Below are 19,557 nucleotides of genomic sequence, written 5' to 3'. Positions count from 1 at the left end.
GATGGGCCTATTCCAGGTCTTAGATTTCTTTTTTTTTTTTTTTTTTTTGTAACATCTTTTTAAAAATCCTTGTGGTCTTGATAAACACTTTTCCCCTGATGTCTTTAACATCCTTTATCTGTTTTCTATATGTTATAACTTCTAATAGATACTAATTGAATCTATTTCCCACTGTTTCTCATTTTTCCAGAGTAGATTTTTTTGCTTCTATTTCCTGCCTTCAGTCATCATGGAATGAGCCAAACTTATGCTGTGTCTTGTTTGCCGGACTGTGTCTTTTCTTCATATAAACACAGTCTTCTCAAAGAACCCCCAGTTATCTTTCAGACTTTTTTCTATTTAAATTTTCCCTTCCAATCAATTTCTCTTGTGATTCTTTTTCAGTTTGGGGAAATTAGTTCTTTTGAATCACCAGGTGGATCTTTTATTAATCGGGGACCATCTGTTTTGCCATATTGAATGTAAGAAGGTCATAATTCCTGGTCCCTGGATAACCCTAGCTTTCAGTCTAGATTTCTTCATTATTTGTTGTAATAAAGTTCAGAAAAAAGGAATAGTAACTTTTGGGTTAAAAATGTACTGCCTTCACAGTTTCTAGAAACAGCAGCGATGATATACTGTTGGCTGCAGGAGATCTTCAGTATACGTCTTCCATATTAAAGTCCCCCATAACACCACAATTTTTCTTTCTACACATTACAGATCATTGCTGTTTCTGTTCTCTGGTTTGACTGAGTAGTCTGTATGTAGCCCTCCTGGGCTTTGTTATTGCATTGGTCTGTATGCATTCAGGATCCTGCGATTCTGAAATACCAATAAGCTTAAAACACAAAATCTTATCTTTGAATGTAGAATAGGGATGTAAATATCATTTTAAAAATATTCATTTAACCACCACTATAGCAGTTAAACAATTAAGTGATGGGCAAGATTCTATGGTTAGATGTGATATTTTTTATTAGACCAACTGAGTAGTTGGGAAAAACAGTTCTTAGGAAGCTTTTGGGCGCAGTCACCCTTCCTCAGGCAGAAGGAGTCTCTGCTGGTCTGAGACTCCAAGGAATGAGAGATTCTAGTAAGACTCCAGTAAGCTAACCAGTTATCACTGCACTTATCGGTTAAGCGATTAATCATTTAACCTTTCACATCCCTAATGTAAAATACTCTGTCGTACTGTGTGTAAAATACTCTGTTTTCCTGTCCTCCTTGAATATGTCTTTCCGCTGGGTTTCAGTGGCACCCATTTATATCAATTTGCCATTTGATATATGGGAGAATTTTTTATTCCTTTTGTTTTTTTTTTCCCAGATTCCTAGCTTTGGTATGTAAAACACTAGAAAAATCCTTCTCTTCACATTTTTAGCCACTCGAGTTCATTTTATTCACAGTTCTCTGAGTTTGTATCATGTTTGCTTTCTTTTCTCTATCCTCTTAAATCAATTTCTCCATTATTCTGTGTCTAATTGTGTAATTCAAGATGAAACTGGATGCTTATCTTGCTGGGATCCTATGACCCCAGCTGACTTCCTGCCCTTTGGGCAGGGGGCTGGACTCGATGATCTTCCGAGGTCCCTTCCAGCCCTGATGTCTATGAAATCTATGAAATTGTTTTGCGCTCTCTCCATCTCATTCCTGTTTCACTGATACTTCTGTTGTAAAAGTGTATGTGCCATGCAGTTCTTGAAACCTTTTTTCTAAATTTCCCATGAAAAAGTCTGCACAGAACTATCATGGCTGCTCTCACCTTTCCTCACAAGCTACAAATCTCAGTTGTGCCTGTGAGAATTCTTACCGTGGGACGAAGTGCGTACCCAGTAATGCCAACTGTTGGGATTTCTAAGTCAAAGTAACTCCATCATGATCTCCCAATTGAACCCTCAAATCTCCAGATTTCCCCATCTGGTGAGTCTGTGGAAGGGAAGAAGCAAGGGAAGGGGGAGATCGAGGCCCCCACAGTGAGGGAGGGAGAAGGGCAGGAGCAGGGGCTGGGCTGAATGCGGCCCTGGGCTGGGGTGGGTCGTCTGTGGGGGGGGCTTCCTGCAGCTACGTGCACCCCCATGGGGGCATGGTGGGCTGCCCACTGTGGTCTTGGGGCTCTGTGTCCTGCTGCCTTTGCCCAGGAGCTCAGCTGCTCAGTGCCGTTGTGCTTCATGCCACCAGACAGGCAGGGGATGCGCTGCGCAGCCAATGCACCCTGCATCTCCTACCCACCCAGTGAGTGGCAATGGCGTCGCACAGCTGAGCTCCTGGGGCAAAGGCAGCAGGGCACAGAGCCCCGAGCCCACAGTGGGCAGCCCACCCCTGTTCCACCGGGGGTATGTGCCCCCCATGCCTCCCCTGGGGATGTGCACTGCTGCAGGGAGCCATGCCCACACCTCTGATTGACCTGCCCCCGAGTGCCCCATTCACCCCAGTCCCTGCTCCTGCCCCACTCCCTCCCTCACTGTGGGGGCCTCAATTTTTTTTTTCCCTCCCTCTCCCCCTGACCCCTTCCCCTCCACTTAACAGCTAGGTGCTGTCTGTGCATCTGTCCCTGTGTGTCTGCACCTCACTTCCAAGCCACAGCCCCCCCCAGCCCTGCTGCTGCCTCTCACTCCTGACCCACAGTACAACACGTCTTGCCAGTGTGTGCGGGGACCCCCCCAGGCTTCAAATCCCACAGACACACCCCTAGCCCCCAACACCTTCACAGAGAACCCAACACACACACACACTTCAAATATAGCATCTCGTGATTTACATGTCAGTCTCTTGATTTTTTTTAAGAGTTCATCTCATGATTTTTCGCATGGTGGGGTTGGCAATATTACATACTTCCTGTGACACCTTGCAGAAGTGATTATTCACTGTAGTAAGCACTACTCTCAGTAATCACTTGTGGGCACATTCAAGCTCCATTTCACATTACTGTAATGTTTAGAGGTTCCAAGTAGGAATGAGGCTTCACTGTGCTCGACTGCTTAGCAACAAATCAAATCAAAGGATTACAGTTTAAATAGGTAAAACAGACAGGGTGGGATGGGAGACAGTGACCTGCTCAGGATCACACAGAAAACACAGGCAAAGCTGAGAACTGAACTCTGGTATCTCAAAGTTCAGTGCCTGCTCCAGTGGACTGTGTTGCTTCTCAGTTATCTGCTGCTGCTTCACTCCAGCATTGGCTATCACATCTGATGATCCCACTGCTTTTACTAGGCAGTCTGTTTCTCTTACAATGCAGACTTCCTCTCTGTTTTACTTGCATATGTGTTGATTTGAAAGTGAGTTAGCAAACTTAGTACTTAGTTTGGTAGGACCTGGAAGATTTATATGGGTATTGTTTAATTCTGCTCTTGTTGAAGACAGTTTTTCTATTGACATTAATAAAATCAGGTTTGGGTCTTTGATGTAGACATTCCCTATTAAAGTCAGCGTCAGAACTCTAGTTTAAAAAAATGACATTCCTTTCTCTTGTTAAATTGTACAGTTAACAAAGTGCTGAAAATTTCAATACTGTGTAGTCTTTAATTATCCTAAATGTTTCAAGGAGGTGGAAATAGCTTTTATGAGTGAATTTGAAGGTATCACTATCTCTCCATTCTAAAAGGTGATTTAATAACACCTTTCATTGTGAATTAGAAACTAATCTTTATTAATGGGAATGGCTAATTTTGAAACATTATATAACCAGCCCATACAGGCTCAGTAGGACTCTAGTGACTCAGTTATGATAGTGTAGTGCCAGTTTCAATGTTACATCTGTTTTATCATGGGATGCTCTTCTCCAAGTTTGTGAAACTCTATAAAAGTAAACTCAATTGAGCCTTGGTCTGGAAGTGGTAAATCTGGCTACTGGTTTTGTGCAGTACAGATGTTCCCTTTTGGGACAGAACAGAATGTGTTTTCTGGATTTATTTATTCTACTCTTGTAAACTTCAGATAACATTTGATTTCTGATTTGGAAGCACAAACTGCTTCTGCTGTCTGATAAAATCATTGACTCGATTCATTGTTTGAGAAGAAACAATCAGACTGCTTTCTGCCACAAATGAATATTTCTTTAAATCTGAAACTGAAAGTCACGATTTTTAATTTAAAAAAATAGAATGTAATCATTGAGCTTATTATTTTTGTTTTCCCTTGCAAGGTCTTGGTAAGATTGTCCAGTTCTCTTTTGTTTATTCCAACTGTTATGAACATGGGTGCTCAATAGGGCTGTGTAAAACGGCTGTGTTTTGATTCAGTTTCAGATTCAGCCATCTCAGTAGGGCTGTGCAGAACAAGACAGTGATTTGTTTCGGTGTTTTGGGTCACTGTCCTGTTTTGTTTCAGCCAAATGTGTTTTGGAGAATCTGTTTCAAAGCCTGGCCGGGGCCTACAGGGCCCCAGCGGGGAGCAGGACAGAGCCATGGATGGCTCGTCCAGGGAAGGGAGTGGGCTGCTGCCCTCCATGCAGGCAACGAGACCCCTGTGCAGATCTCTGATCCCTGAAGAGCCAGGTCATGCGGCAGGGACCAGCACTGTCCTGCCGTGAGACCTGGCACCTCAGGAAGCAGAGGTCCGGTAGGGTCTCCTCACCACCACTGCCCGCCCCGTGCAGCCCCAGATCTCTGCTCCCTGCAGAGCCAGGTCACGGCAGGGACCAGCACTGCCCTGCCATGTGACCTGGCTCGGCAGAGAGCAGAGATCCGCACCAGGGACCTCCTCCCCACTGCTGCCTGCCCCATGCTGCACCACATCTCTGCTCCCTGCAGAGCCAGGTCACGCAGCAGGGACCAGCACAGTCCTGCTGCATGACCTAGCTCCTCAGTGAGCAGAGATCTGCGCTGGGGTCTCCTTGCCACTGCTGCCCAGCCCATGCAGCCCCGCATCACCGGGGCAGCAGGGAGCAGGCAGCGGTGGTGAGCAGACCCCTGGCACGGATCTGTGCTCCCTGAAGAGCCAAGTCACACTGCAGGGCACCAGTGTACGGCTGTTTCCCTACCGGCCCAGCTCCAAAATGCCAAAATTTTCTGAAATGTTTGGGATGTCTTGTTTTGTTTCGGAGATGTTTCTGAGCCTTCTGTTTTGATTCAGATTCAGTGTTTTGGGTGCAAAAATGGCCCAAAACACCTCCAAAATGAAACGGCTGCCAAAATTTCCCACAGCCCTAGTGCTCAACCTCTGGTCTGCAGGGCTCGGAAAATTTTTGGCAGGGGAGTAGTGGCAAGTAATAATGCCACCCCTCCTCTGCTGCCAAATTCTCAAGCTCTGTACAGCTGGGTAGGGGGTGGGCCATGCCCCTTCCCTGCTGCCCCTGCAGCCAGATTGGACCTACCAGTTGCATCCAGCCCCTGGAGGGACTGAGCACTGTCCATCCAGCCTGAGGGAGGAAAAAGGTTGGCCACCACTGATTATGAGGAATAGTGCAATATTTCTCATAAGCTTATAAAAATGATTGATCTTTTCTGTATATCTTGTAAAAACATGCAAGAAGCTAATAGCCTATTATTATGGTGTCTCCCTTTCAATAAATAAGCATTTGACATAATAGATTTCTAGACAAATATATATAGTGTCTGAAACTTCATTAATTCGCATCTGCACAAGTTCTCAATTACAGTAAATACAAGAGAATGTTTTTGACTTCTGCTTTAGCTGTCTACAAATGAACAACCTTGCCACAGCAGCACAAGCTTCTGTGAAGGTAGATCAACCCCTGGCTAGGTCCCTGTACAACCTCAAGCCAGTTGGAACCTGGGCTGCTGCGTCTATATTGCCAGAGCTTCCAAGTTGCTAGTGTTAAGTAAGCTTGGGGACATGTGGTTGTGCTGCAGTCACAGCTTTAAACTGTCTAGGTGGAAACTCAGTAACATCTGATAAGAAACATCTCTGAAATCACAGGGTGATGCATAATACAGTGGTGGTTTGTACTATAGGTGCACCGATACATTGGTCCATATCATATCAGCACTGATAAAAGGAAAATTTACATTATTGGCAGTTGACTTTTTTTGGTTAATGTGGCCAATAATGTCACCAGTAAATGCACGTGCATGGGTGAAGCTGCAGCATGCACCATGGCCAGGAATGTAGCCCAGCACCTTGGAGAGCAGCATACAGCTGGTAAGTCTGGGGGGAAGGGGCGAGGGGGGAGGGAAGGGGTGTGTGGCAGGATCAGATCGAGGCCCGCATGGTGAGGGAGGGAGTGGGGCTGGGGCAGAGGCAGGCGTTGCCCAGCTGGGGCGGGGCATGGAACGGAGCCATGGCTTGTTTCGGGGGGGAGCCATTGCTGCCACTGCGTGCGCCCCTGGGGGAGGCATGAGGGGCAGACGGATCTGCACACGGGCCAAGGGTGGACTGCCACTGTGGGCAGGAGCCAGGGGCAGTGCCAGGCTTTTCCTGGTGTTGGGGACTGGGCCGGTGCTGCAGGTGGGTGGTAGTGGTGCTGGGAGGGGGCGCTATGGGGTGGGCTACAGCCATCCCAAAATTTTGCCTGGGGCCCCTCCAAGCCCCCACTCCCAGTGCTGCCATCACCCACCCTGAGTGCAGCTCCCACCCAGCCCCCCCCATTGGGAAGAGCCTGGTGCCACCCCAGCCCACCCTCTCCCCATACGCAGATTCCAGGGGCACATGCCCCTCATGCCTCCTCCGGGGGTGCATGCAGTGGTGGCATGCCACCCCGCACCATGTTGCCTGGATGAGCCATAGCTCTGTCCCGTGCCCCACCCTGGCTGGGCTGAGCCTGCCCCTGCCCCAGCCCCACGCTCCCTCACCACAGAGGCCTTGACCTGCACCACCACGCCCCTTCCTCCCAACAGACTTACCAGCCAGACGCTGTTCTCCAAGCTGCCAGGCTACATATCAGAAATAGGAAGGGTATCGGCTCATATGGCTCATTAATGATCGGCTATTGATATCGGCCCAAAAATTTTTTTATTGGTGCACCCCTAGTTTCTATTCTGTTTCTTAGATTTTGGCATGAAGTGATTTTAGAAGCCAGGTGCCTTTTTTGAAAACTTCCTAACCATTCATTGGAAATGATTTTCAGTATGATGATACCAACAAGCAAACAGAGAAGATTCTATGATCCAGTCGATGCTCTAAGGGCATATGTAGACAAAACAGGGGCCCTAAATTGAAGCGGTGAGTTTTAAAAAACACCACTTCAATTTAGGGCTGATTAAACCCCGCTGACTTACCTGCTTCTTGGGCAGTGGGGTGAGGGCGGGGGGGGGGCCTCCCGGCGGGGGGAGTGGCTCCTGGGCTGTGGGGCTGATGCTTCCCTCAGTGGCAGTGGCAGCCCCCCCCAGGTGGCAGCCGCCCACAGGCACCCAGCTCAGGCAGTCCCAGGGGGCACCGTGGCTACAGAGGGGGGCACCGGGCCCCCACACAGCTTAGGCAGGCAGGCAGGCTTCGCGGGGAGGGGCGGGGGGTGGGGAGGAGATCAGGTTCACCACTTTTCTTGGGTGGAGCCTGCTTTCCCAGGCTGCTGCCAGGCCGCCTGCAAGGCTTCGTACAGAGCCGTGGAGCTGTACGGAGCTCAGTGCTTCACTCTGCAGCTGTAGGGGCAGCAAACTAAAACTCGTCAAAGGAGTTTTACTTTGCTGTACCCCAAGTCAATTAAGGTGCATTACACCGCCAAATTTCCTACCGCAGCTGGAATTAATGCGTAGTATGCTGCTGAGGCATGCAAACACTAACACCATTAAAGCGGTACAAAAGCATTTAGCCTGCTTTAAAGTGTCATGCACACATGCTCTTGTTTCATCTACACACGGCCTAACGTTTTAATTGACTTTAAGACTGTCCTTGCCTTAAAACTGGATTGGTGAACACTCCTGGATGGCCCTATGTCCTGGATCCTCATGCTTCCCCTTGTGGTTCCCTGTGCTCAGTTAAGTGTCGGGCTCTGTCGTGGCTCAGCCCTGATGTGCCAAGTGTTCAATTTAAAGCATATAGAAATGATCCATGAAGATGTTACACATTATATGTGGATATGCTCGTGGTGCATTTGCTATATTATCATGCCATAAATGTTTTTAATGTGTGGCTGGGTTGCAGTTTATGGCATGATTAATCACATCCTAAATGTAACGTGTGCCAGAGTCCTCCACTTATTTAAAAATAACAGGTGTCTAGCAACATGTTCTGTGGTCCCACAGGAAGCCCAAGGCAAAGAGATCTCTGACCTTCTAAATTCTTCTGTTCTTTTAACCACAAAGTGGCCCAGGCTAGAGGACTACCATCTCCCAGGTAACAGGGTGGTTGTCTTGGCAGCAGTGATAATAGTAAATTTTCGGTCCTCATGAATATCTCATCTCCATTGTTCTGCTTTTTTATCAGGGAGCTTAATCTGGGCTAACAGTAGTGTAAATGCTGGGCTTCTTGACTTGTCACAGAAGTATAACAACTCATGAGGCTGTAATTAATTCTTCATTCTCCATCTGTCCTTCTGTCAAAGGCTGGCATGTTTCCTGATGAATGGTCCAGTGGCTGTGGTAGATAGTAAACTGCTGAATAGGTTCCCTCCCAAGCCTTCAGCTCAGCAGGTCAGAAGGGAAGTGTTTGGAAGGGGGCATGCTACTTTCCCTTCAGTGAGAAGCCTTGAAGGCGTATTTTGCATTGTGGGAATACGGTGTGTCAGTGGTGGCAGACCACTCTCCTAACATGCTCCATAACACTAAGTAGGAATATTGTTCTTCTGATTTGTCAGTTTATTTGGGCATTGGCACAAGGAAAAGATGTGTTTACCCTCCAAGCTAGACTAAAGAGGAGGATTTGGCTCTAAGCCTGCCTGCCTGCAGAACCTGAGACTAAAAGATGGGTCAGCAGAGAGAAGTAACAAGCAAATGATCAGACACCAGCTTTTAAATAACATTTCCAGGAGCAGCTGATTGTGTAGAAAGGGAAGGTGATGTGTAGCTCTCTGCAGTTTGTTAGCTCTCAGCTCTAAAGAGAAAATGCTGCATTGCAGAGAGACCTTCATGATGAAATGTACTGACCCACAGTGTTAATGACCTGTCTCTGTTTGCATTCCCCCCCCCTTCCCTCTCATTCGCACCACCCTTTTGCATCATAAGCAGTTCTTAGAGAGAGCACTAGCTTGCTGTACTTCCCCATACGCTGGGCTGCAAACCCTGGAAGAACTAGGTTAATTATGTCCTTAACTAAGGATACTGCAAGACATAGTTTTAGAGGTGTGCCTGGGAAACCCTACTGCATTTCCATTTCAGGCCACACACATTGTGTGGTCTGGAAAATTAACTATGGATACAAGTTAACCTACAACTTAATTCATTTAAACAGCTCCCAAGAAGAAAGGGAGCAGGTGTACAGCCAACCAAGATACCATAGCTTTTCCCAAGAAATTAAGGACAAAGGCACTGACCATGTACGTGAAATCAAAGATGTGCCAAACTGCAGTGCAGACTGCATGAGGGAGAGCGGGACCAGCACAGGCTTTGACGGTTCTGCTCTCTCACCTATGGTCCGTGGTTTGCACAGAAAATAAGAAAATGGCATTGCCGTTTCATAGTCGTTGGCATTCATTCATTTAATCAACAAACTGACCAAGTCTGATATTGTCAGATCATTAGCAGCTAGTCTAATTCTCTGATCCAAGCCTTTTTCCAGGCTTATTCCTGCTTCCTTCTTCTCCTTCCACTTCCTTACTAGAAGTAACTTATTGTATTTACTGGTATAGCCTGACAAATTATTTCCGCCCAGACTTGCCTTTGTATTTCCCCCAGATACAAAGGGTCATACTGCCGTTCAGGGCAAACTTAACTCTCCCAGAAGTCATACTTCAACATGGACATACATGAGTGCTCCCAGTTAGTAGTACACCATGGAACTCCTGCCCTTAGGGCAGCAAGGGTCCAGCACGTGCCAAAGAGTTTTCTGATGTTCTGTTCTGATGGTTCTGTGAAACCATCTTTCAGCTTGGATATAATCCACCCTATTGTTATGAACAGAAATATGAAATGCTTTTTAAAAGACTGAGCATTATGTTAACAGGAGCAATTTTGTCTTTTTGTCTTCTGTTTTTATACAGACTGAGACACTGCCATTTATAATAAAATCTCACTCCTTCCCCACTTCCCACAAAGCTTTAACTGCTTCTTCTTGTGTATATTTGTATCATATACTCCCTTTGCTGTTGGCATGGCAAAGTTACTTGATCAAAAGCATGACAACCCTTTATGAACCGGGAAGAACAGGCAAAGGCTGTAGATAGGCCTCATTTTTCATTTTTGAGCTTGCATCTAATGATCACATATTCTTTCCCATGCAGCTTTCAGCTACAATTACTCTTAATGTTTTTCCAGATACAGTATTGTTAACTTTGTGCCTGCAGTAAGCAGTGCTAATGAATGAATGAAGGATACACACTGCTCAAACCTAAATGCATTTCATAATGCCGATCCTCTTGTAACATTTGCTTACCATCTGGCAGTCGTTCCAGCTGGTTCCTGAAAACAATAACACGCGCTGGATAGATAACTGTTGTTGTATTGACATTTGTTAAATGATGTTTATATGTGAGAGATGGAATCATGCAATGTTGAGGCTGCACAGTATCTTCTCTGACGGTGAAAACACATGGACATCGAAAAAAAGATGGATATCAGATGAAGGAATTATCTAGGGATTGTAGTGAAAAACCTTTCCTTGAGTTGCATGACTTAGCAATAGATTTAATACTGGAATTCAAATAAACATTGAAAAGATCAAATACAAATAATATGAGAGAGCAAAAGTACTTGTATGTAGTCACCATCACTTTTTTCTGATCACACTATAAAACTGACTGTATAATATAGTAACTGGTGAGCTTTCAGAATAAACATGTAAAATTGCTTGCATATTGATAGCTGTTTAAAAACAAAGGCTGAATTTTTCAGAGTTACTCAAGAGATGGGGATGTCAGTTCCCGTTATTTTTCAAACTTAAATTGTGGGTAAGATGTTCCTAGCCCACATTATTTTTAGGGAGCCCATGAAGCAAAGCGGGTTGGTTTGTTTGTTTGTTTGTTTGTTTGTTTGTTTAATGAAAAAATTGTCTAAACATGGAATGTTATAGTTCCTTCTTCTCACAGCTGCTCTTCATACCAAACCCTTGGGACAAAGGCAAGGTCAAAAGTGAATATTTAGCATATGCGAGTCCAAGATATGTCCTCAGGGACATTCTGGTAGCGGCAGAAGGTTGCACTAGATAGCTAGTTTTCATGATCCTACAGGCTATGTATCTTTCATTCTGTCTAATTTACATCTTATACCCCAGCATATCTCCCAAGACACCAATTTCCTTTAAAAAGCAGGACCAGGCAGACAATGGAACTTGTTCTGGGTTATTAACCCTGAATGCAGATACAATAGAGGAGAATCATTTGTAAGGTGATGTAATATCATTTATTGGGTCACCTTTACAGCTGGGAGAGGTGTTAGACAAGCTTTGGCCACAAAATACTCTTCCTCAGGTCCAGGAAAGAAGCAGATACAGCCTAGACTAAATATCTGTTAGAACGCATTCAGTTTCATAGCACACAGATCTAACCTTGTAGCTGGTAAAAAAAAAAAGGAAAAAAAAAAGGCACATTATAAAAACACAGAAAATTAGGGTTGGAAAGGACTTCAGGAGGCATCTAGTCTAACCTCCTCCTCAAAGGAGGACCATCCCCAAGTAGATAATCCCAGCCAAGGCTTTGTGTAGCCAGGTCTTAATAACGTCCAAGGATGGAGACTCTACAACCTCTCTGGGTAACCTGTCCCAGTGTTATATAACCCTTCTAGCAAGAGTTTTTCCTAATATCTAACCTAAACTTCCCTTGCTGCAACTTGAGACCGTTGCTCCTTGTTCTGTTGTCTGCCACCCCTGAGAACAGTCCAGCTCTGTCCTCTTCGGAACTGCTCTGCAGGGAGTTGAAAGCTTCTATTAAATTCCCTCTGTCTTCTCTTCTGCAGACTAGATAAGCCCTGTTCCCTCAGCCTGTCCTCAGAAGTCATGTCCCTCAGCCCCCTCACCATTTTGTTGCCCTCCGTTGGACTCTCTCCAATTTGTCCACATCCTTTCTGTAGTGGAGGGGCCCAAAACTGGACACAATACTCCAGATATGTCCTCACCAGTGCCAAATAGAGGGGAATAATCACTTCCCTCAATCTGCTGGCAAATGCAGACCAGTATGCTGTTAGCCGCCTTTGCAACAAAGGCACACTGCTGGCTTATATTAAGCTTACTGTCCACTGTAACCCCCAAATCCTTTTCTTCAGAGCTGCTGCTTAGCCAGTCCATCCCCAGCCTGTAGCAGTTATGGGATCGTTCTGTCGTAAGTGCAGAACTTTGCACTTGTCCTTATTGAACAAGCAGTTGGAGTATTGCATCCAGTTCTGGGCACCGCATTTCAAGAGGGATGTGGCTAGCATCCAGAGGAGGGCCCCTCGCGTGGTCAAGGGACAGAGGGTCAGGCCCTACGAAGAGAGGCTAAAGGGCCTGGAATCTATTCAGCCTCCACAAGAGAAGGCTGAGTGGGGATCTGGTGGCCATTTACAAACTCACCGGGGGGCACCAGCGGGAATTGGGGGAGGCTGTGTTCCCTCAGGCACCACTGTGGGTTACTAGGAATAACTGCCACAAATTGTTAGAGAGAAGGTTCAGGCTGGACAGCAGGAGACATTACGTTACGGTTAGGGCTGCCAGGCTCTGGAATGGGCTTGCAAGGGAGGTGGTGCTCTCTCCTACCTTGGGGATCTTCAAGAGGAGGCTGGACAGATATTTGGCTGGGGTGATATAATCCTGGCACCCATTTCTGCCCGGGCCAGGGGGTTGGACCTGATGACCTGTTCAGGTCCCTTCTGACCCTAGAAACTATGAAACTATGAACCTTATGGGATTTGTTTTGGTTCATTCTTCTAATTTGTCAAAGTCTCTCTGAACCCTAACCCTACCCTCTAGTGTATCTACTACTCCCCCCAGCTTGGTGTCCTCTGCAGATTTGCTGAGGGTGCACGCTCTCCCATCTTCCATGTCATTCATGAAAATATTGAACAAAACTGGCCCCAGCACCAACCCCTGGGGCCCTTCCCTTGATAATGGCTGCCAACTACACATTGAGCCATTGACTATTACCCTCTGAGCCCAATGATCCAGCCAATTTTCTATCCATTTTACAGTCTATCCAGCCCAGACTTCCTTTGCTTGCTTGCGAGAATGTTGTGGGCAACTGTATCAAAAGCATTGCTGAAGTCGAGGTATGTCACATCCACTTCTCTCCCTGCATCCACAGAGCCAGTCACCTTATCATAGAAGGCAATTAGGTTGGTCAGGCATGACTTGCCTTTGGTGAATCCATGGTGACTGACCCTATCCCAGAGACTTTCAGCAGGCCTATCTCCAGTTTCATACCGGAGCTCTGAGCAATCATACAGGTCTTTTACATAAAGCACAACTCCTCCTCTTCTCCCCTTCCTGTCCTTTCTGAACAGTTTGTACCCATCCATGACAGTGCTTCAGCCATGCAAGCTGTCCCACCAAGTCTGTTATTCCAGTCACATCATAGTCCTGTGACCATGCAAGGACTTCCAGTTGTTCCTGTTTATTTTCCAGGCTCCATGCATTCGTGTACAGACACCTGAGGTAACTAGCCGATTGCCCTGATTTCTCAGGAAAAATGAGAATGCCTCTGCTGTGCCCTCCTGCTTGTGCTTCCTCCAGATCACCCACTTCCACGCTTAACCTCAGGGCTTTGATCTCCATCCCCTGAATTTAAAGCCCTTTCCACTAGGTTAGCAAGCGTGTCTGCAAAGATGCTTTTTCCTCTCTTTCTCAGGTAGATCCCATTTCTTCTTGGAACAACATCCCATGGTCAAAGTAGCCAATGTCTATAGGATCTAAGCCAGAAATAGTGAGCTGCCCTATCCAATTTTATTTTTCCATAGAATCTGATCCAAGCACACAGTCCAAACCTTCAGGGACACCTGCCCTGCCCCTGTGAAAGATGCCTGCTGCTCAAGGGATGTTACGTTAGTGTGTTTGAGCCCCCCTGCTAAGTAATCCAGGCGGCAGGCTGTGGGCTACTCAGAACCGTGAATGGCTCCAGCTGATTCTAGAGGTCCTGCTTTAGCTAGGAATGAAGCTACGTGCTTTGATAAAGCTCTGTATGGTACAAAACATGGCCGTGTATATGCACATGGCCCTAGGCAGCCTGAAGAGCAGCTCCCATGAGTGGAGGGTGCGGGGGGAGGAGATTGAGGCCCCGCAGCCCGGCATGTGCGACCTGGTGCTGCAAGGAACAGCGGACCTGCGCAGGAAAACTGCCTGTCGCTGCAAGCTCCGCACTGCTCTGGCCCCTGCATGTAACCCTGCGCCCCTGCCCTGGTAGGGCTGCGGGGTTGTGGGCAGGAGTGAGAGGCACCAGCAGGACTGGAGGGATCTGTGGGGGGAAAGTGAGAGGCACCAGGGGGGGCTGTGGGTGGGGGGCCTGTCATTTTAACCATGGATTTGGGGGGGTTTATCAGAGAATTTGTGGTGTTTTTATCAGACAATTTGCAATTTGATATCAGGGAAAACCAGGATTCTGATTAACAGCAGTATTTCATTGTTTCCCTTCCCTCAAGAGCTGGTTCTGTCTGTGTCAGATATTTCAGTACACAAATGAAGTAATAGCAGGGTGGGAAGAAGGCACACTGTAGTCCTGCCTTTGAAACTGGGTTACCTGTAATGTCTTAGGACTACAGGCAGTCTTGGGGGAGAACGTTTAGATTTGGAATGTGAACCCCCTTAAAATGCAGCTGGGTTAAGAAAGGAGCTCAGGTTGGCGAATACCATCCTCTTTTAAAAGCAAGTACATAATACATACAGTCTGCAGAACATTGTCCTTCCTGTCCATTCAAAATTCATGGGCATCTTCAAATTATAAGATCAAAGTTATACTCAATGTCCCTCCCACTTCATGTGGGAGGGGGACTAAACCAGGCTTCAAAACTCCAAACTGTCCACCTTTCTGTTGCATAGCATTGGGACGATAACTCCTTGGAGTCACCCTTTAGCTCTAATAGTAGATTTTATCTTCACTTCACAGCAACAGGCTATATGAAGCCATTACTAGCATTTATTTTTGTTGTGGATCATATATTGACTTTACTTTTGCTTTCACCTAGCCAGGCCAAACTTAAGCAGCAGTAACTTCTCTTACTGTATGTTCTTGTATATACTGGACACTGAAGTTTCTATCAGCTGGTTTCCAGGAGGGCTGGGGAAGGTGTGTGTCGCATGTGAGAAATATGGTAACATTTTTACCATTTACTGTCTTCATTTTTCACTTTGGACAATGAAGCAACATAAGAACATAAGTTCCATACTGGGTCAGACCAGTGGCCTGTCCAGCCCAGTATCCTGTCTCCAGCAGTGTTCGAAATTGATGCTGTGGAGCACTGGTGCTCAACAGTTTTCCCCAGGGCTGGGGATTGGCAGTGTCCAGTCTGTCTGTGGGCCAGATCCATCTGGTGTTCCTAATCTGGTGCCTGGGTGACCACGGTGGGCACCATCTGGCTGTGTGGACAGGCTTATCCCAATGCAGCCCTGCAGGGGAAAGGAGCTTGACCGGGCCCCAGGAGAAGGGAAGTCGGGGGGGAGGGGGAGTGAAGGAGGCGTAGCCATGCCCTAATTTGGCTCCACAGGGGATGTGGCCCAGCCCCAGTTTAGAAGCAGGAGTGGGGAGGGCCATGATCTGCCCTCTGGGGAAGGGGTTGCAGCCCAGCCTGGCCCCAGCCAGCTGTGGCTTGGGGTTTGGGAATTCGGCAGGGGGGAGGTTGGCCATATTAATGGCCACTGCTCTGCTGTCACCAAATTTCCTGACCAATGGGGAGCCCCGTGGGCCAGATGCATTGGCTCCATGGGCTGTTGAGTACCCCTGCTATAGAGGGAGAGCATTGAACTAGATATCTCTTGAGTGATCTGTTCCCTATTCAGTACCCTCCCTGGCATCCACCATTTATTGGTTTAGAGATGCCAGAGGAAACTGTTCTAGCTGTTCTGTTTAAAGGCCATTAATAGAGCTATCATCCCTGCATTTATCCAGTCCCTTTTTTGAACCTGGCTCTACTGTTTGCCTCCACCACCTCCTGTAGCAGTGAACTCCACATGTTAACTGGTTTTATAAACCAGTATGTTCTCCTGGCAGTTTTAAACCCGTCACCTACTAATTTCAGCAGGTGTCCTCTAATATTCTGTGCCTTGGTGAACAACAGTTCCCCATTCACCTAGTCCACACCCTACATGAAACAAGACTGTTTGCTCTCTCTTTCTGCTTCACCTGCACTTAGTGTATTGCTGTTTGGTATAGCCTATGTAGCACTTTAGAGAAACTTTCCTTTGGGACTACAGTTAATTACTTTTAAAGTTTAACTTTCTAATGTGTGTATGCTCACGGCTATATAGCTGTTATCTTGTTGATAGAAGCTTTAAACAGCTTCTTTCACCAAACGCAGAACAACTTTGCAAGTGTCACAAGTTTTGTTTTAAGCTGGTAAAGCAACAGTGTGGAGTACCGTGTTCATCTCACTCAGCACTATCTTTCATGTATGTGTTTGACTCCAAAGATGGTGCACTGGGCTGCAAGGCAGGCAGTAACTCAGGGAGGGACAAACACTGCTCTGTTCCTTATTCTTTCTGGCTAGGTAGTTATTGTTGCTTAAAACGTTCTCTGCAGGCAGTAAAGATGTGTGAAGCCGCATAGCAAAGAACACATCATTTCAGTCGTTTCTGTTGTTTCTCTCATGCTTGCATCCATGCTTTTTATTTTTTGCATGCAGGAAGTTAAGTCTTCACAGAGGCATAGAGAAGTAGGGCTGAAAAGAACCTCATCTAGTCAACCCCCCCTGCTCAAGATAGGATCATCTCTATCTAAACATGCATTTGGATAGGATAGTCTAGCCTGTTATTAACACTGCATGAAGAACCTTAGCGTACAAATGCCAGGCACAGTTCCCCAAAACACCAAGAGCACCTTAACCTGCTACAGGTGAAGCAGGGAAGAGGCATGTGAAACGATGTCTCTGATCATTGTTTCAGTATTTTATTCTTAGTGCAGTGTCCTTTATCAGGACAATATGTGACTGTCTGTACACCAGTGACCTCCACTGGCTAGGATTAGACCTGCTTAGATGGGTCTGTAAGCTTCATGCTTTGAAAGATGAAAGACAACATAAGCCCTTGCTATTACCAGCTAAGGGAGACTCTCCTTTAGTTCAAATAGTAAAAGTATGTGCACTTTTTGCAGCTAACAACTGTGAGTTTTATATCTGAAGTTGTATACATAAAGTTGAATTTGGATCAAAACAGTTCACTGCAGCAGAACCTGGGAGCATCCGTAGCAGCTACGTTCATTACGTCTTCTAGTCAACGGTGCACCCAAACTGAGTCAAGTTTATCATAGAGTTCAAGAACAGGTACAGGGGCTTGTGTCCGCATCATCTTATCCATCAGTATCTATTAGCCCATCACCTACTCTCGGGTTTCCCATGGTTCCTACTACCATTCACATAGACTCAGGTTAGTTAACCCCTTTGGCACTATGGCTTTGCCTTTTTGGGTGCCGGTTAGCCTCATGTGGATGAATTCTATTTCCCTTGGTACAGTTAAATGGCAGCTTTTAGTCGCATAAATGCCTAAATTGCCTCCTGTACACAGGAAGCAATTATATTTCCCTGGCACTGTAAGTAAAAAGACTGAACTTGTGCAGCAGCCTATGTATTGGCCAGGCACATACATAACTATTTATGCACATCTGTTATAGCCCTTATGTTTAAGGTACAAAAATGTAAGTGACAGACTCTGGAGAAAAAGGAGCACCTGCCCATGTTTTAGCTCCAAAAGTTGAGTGGATACATTATACAGGCTTGTCTTCTTTTGGGGCTGGCCCTCCAGATGATGTGTGCACTTAGGAAGGCGGTGAGGAGGAGCCTGTGTGACTATGGGATGCCTGTTGACTTGGAAGAGAACAGGTCCTGGGTTCTAGCCTGCACCCTTCCTTCTGAATGGGCAAAAACTTCTGCTCTGCACTGCCCTCCATCCCTTTTCTTCCATGATTATTAAATGCAAAGGGCAGAGGCTCAGCTTCAAGAGGCTCCAGAGAAGGGCTTGTCTAAGGCTTGCCTCATGTTTTGGTGATTAGCAGATGGGGTGGGGTTTGGCTCCTGGGGCCTGCTTCTTAACCCCTTGGCTCTTGAGATTAAAACATAGGGGAGGCCTTACCCACATGTACATGCACTTTTTCTCAGCTTTGTGCTCATATATGTGCATGCGGATACTATGTGCACACATAGGCAGCTGCCTACATATGCGTCCACTGTGCAGTCTATAAACTCATGCTTATGCATCTAAAACACAAAGTGGGGACCCAAGTAGACAGCTAGAAAAGTGCCACTCAGACATGCAAAGGGAAATACAATTTCACTCCTAGTATGGCTCTGAGCTTGCATTAATACACACTTGTCTCCACAGCTTGGGCTGCCTTTGAGCTTTGTTGACATGGTGCTGGCAGTTAGGAATGTGAAAAAAAAATCACAGCTGTCATTGCCACAGCACTGCCAGCAAGAGCTTGCACTCAGGAAAGGGAAAAACAGATATGGGGGAATTCTGGATTGTCTCTGGGACAAAGTCAGAGTACATTCATCAGCCTAAGAGGAGGTGATGAAGTGTCAACCAGGCAACCATCAATCCTTCTGGATCACGGTGCATGCAGAAGTCTTGCCAAGGCAGGAGCATGAAAGACTGCAGGTGGCCCAGGGCTTCCGTCACCCTTTCAACAATTGAGACATGATCCAAAAGCCCAATATTCAGTGACTTAACAACTGTAGTTATGTATGCATCTGGGAATCAAACCTAGGTCTCCTGCATAGCAGGCAAGGATTCTACCACTGAACCACAGCAGCAGGTTAAGAGAAGGTGATGAAGCTGGGAGTTAACCGCTGATTTTGTTTTCATTCAGCGTTTCCATTTTTCTCCAACGTTTGACTGGAGGGGGGAAAAGGGTGGGTGGGGCTGTCTCTGGGACCCAGCATCTGCTCCTTGCTCTCTGGCATACTGTGACCAGTGAGTTTGTCTCCTTGGAGTTCAGCTGTAGCAGCACAGCCATAGATAGTCTGCATAGATATCCCTGATAGTTACTTCCACAGTGCCCCCAAATTGTGCCTGCCCCAACCAGCCTTGCTATCCTAGGGTTGCCTCCCTACCTCCCCAGTCAGTCTGAGCGTAGCAATAGTTGGTGGGGGTGGGGGGGAGGTTACTGCAGTGGTTTGCTTGTCTGCCTGTTCCTGGGCTCCCTACATCCCGTGGCAGCTATGCACATGCACACACATACACCTCCAGCAGCCCCCAAAGTTGCTCAGCAGCTCTTAACCCCACTTCCCTTCCCCACCCCCCCCACACAGCTTCTGCCCTGCATTCAGGTCTGGTGGGAGCCTGCTCTAGGTGCATGGGGGCAGCTCATGTTGCAGGATAATAGTGCACTGGGTGAAGAGCTGAGTGTTTTAATGCTAGTAGCTTTTTTTTTTGCTCTGATATGTTCCAGCTGTGCAACGTTCATGCTGTGTTATCATA

General features: G+C 46.6%; 1 protein-coding gene across 2 annotated transcripts in view; it reads left to right on the top strand.

Annotated features, from left to right (window-relative positions):
- CARHSP1 (calcium regulated heat stable protein 1) overlaps positions 1-19,557 on the top strand; it is a 60,010-nt gene that overhangs the window by 37,069 nt on the left and 3,384 nt on the right. The window lies entirely within an intron of this gene.

This window comes from Alligator sinensis, unplaced genomic scaffold (assembly GCF_000455745.1).
Source record: "Alligator sinensis unplaced genomic scaffold, ASM45574v1 scaffold73_1, whole genome shotgun sequence".
In the NCBI taxonomy this organism is placed as follows: Eukaryota; Metazoa; Chordata; order Crocodylia; family Alligatoridae; genus Alligator; species Alligator sinensis.
The sequence above is the reverse complement of the archived record's forward strand: the minus strand, read 5'-3'. Positions and strand labels throughout refer to the sequence as shown.